The sequence below is a fragment of the Phyllostomus hastatus genome, unplaced genomic scaffold (assembly GCF_019186645.2).
Source record: "Phyllostomus hastatus isolate PE091 unplaced genomic scaffold, TTU_PhHast_1.1 phas_contig_36, whole genome shotgun sequence".
In the NCBI taxonomy this organism is placed as follows: domain Eukaryota; kingdom Metazoa; phylum Chordata; class Mammalia; order Chiroptera; family Phyllostomidae; genus Phyllostomus; species Phyllostomus hastatus.
The window spans coordinates 3,918,207-3,919,775 of NW_025333862.1; the positions used below are offsets into that span (position 1 = coordinate 3,918,207).

General features: G+C 26.8%; 1 pseudogene; it reads right to left on the reverse strand.

Annotated features, from left to right (window-relative positions):
• Window positions 1-1,211: 1,211 nt before the first annotated feature.
• Window positions 1,212-1,319, reverse strand: LOC123820696 (annotated as a pseudogene).
• Between the last annotated feature and the right edge of the window lie 250 nt (window positions 1,320-1,569).

The window sequence follows — 1,569 nt, forward strand, 5'->3', positions numbered from 1 at the left end:
TGCTAGTGTTTTGCCCATTTCTAAACTTTATTTAAATGGTGTCACATTATAAATGTCATTCTGCAAATTGCTTTTTCCATTCAATATTATTTTTTATAATTATGTTAGTATATGTAACTGTAGTACATTCATTTTAATCATTGAATATTTTGCTTATTGAATGAATATGCCTCAGTTCATATTTATTTAGTTACCTATTGACAGACATTTAGATTATTACCAATTTTCAGTGTTACATTAATGCCACAATGAATATTCTTATATATTTCTCATTGTACATCCATATAAGAACTCTCTAGGAATAGTTTTTCAGTCATATGTAATATGCATCTTCAACTCATTAATTAATGTTAACAAATCACTCCTCAAAGTGGTTGTATCAACTTACCTTGTACCAACAATATATCAGTTTCTAGTTCTTGACATCCTCATCAATACTTACTTTTGTAGAACTTTAAAATGTTTTTTGGCCTGATGAATATGAATGAAATCTGTTGTTATTTGCATTTCTTTTATTAGTAGAGAAATTTAGTTTCTTTCTTGTGTTATTGGTCACTTGAGTTTTCTCTTTTATGAATTGGTTGTTCATATTTTTGCCCATTTTTATTGAGTTATTTTTCATTTTCTTAATGTGTTATTGGGGTTCTTTACATATTCTAAATATTAACTCTTTGTTAGTTATATTTATTTCTGTTATATTCTCCTATCTTGTGGCTTTTTAAATTTTATTTATGGTGTCTTGTTTTATGGAAGTTTTAAACTATAATACTATCAAAATAATTGGTCTTTTTCCTTAAGATTTATATCCAATGTCATAAAAAATTCTCCAGTATATATATTTTTTTAATGTTAAAATTTTGCATTTGAAGGGTTCATGGGAACAAACTTAAAAGACACATGGTCAAAAACTAGAGGGAGGGTGGTAATGGGAGGGAAGTGGGGAGGGGTGGGAGAGGGGGCTGGACTGGGAGTAAAAGGGAGAAAACTGTATTTGAACAATGATTAAAATAAAATTAAAAAATAAAATAAAATAAAATAAAATAACGAACCCACCATGTTTACATAAGTAACATATTTAATGAAAAATATCTTCTTGTTTTAAAACTAATAAAATAAAACAGTGAGAAGAGAAAAAAATTGCATTTTGTATTTAGGTCTTTGATCTATCTGGAGTTTTCTTTTTCATGTAATATAAAATAGGAATCTATTATAATTTTTAAATTATAAATTATTAATTGTTCTAATATTATTTTTTCAATTAGCAATCATCGTGCCTCTGATAAACCTCATTGGCTACGATACTGCCACTGGGCAAAGCTATAATATTATTTTTTCAATATTCCATTTTTTGCTATAAAATTTATAAAGCTACCTTGATAAAAATATGTTTGTATGTGTCTGTGCCTAACTCTCTATTCTGATTTAATAGCAGTCTTGAAAATCCTATACTATTACTATGGTGTTCAATATCATCTCTTTATTGTAAATTTTTTTACATCCCTATGATTTATTTATTTTATAACTGGAAGTTTGTACCTTTTGATGCCCTTCACTCATTTTATTCCTTCT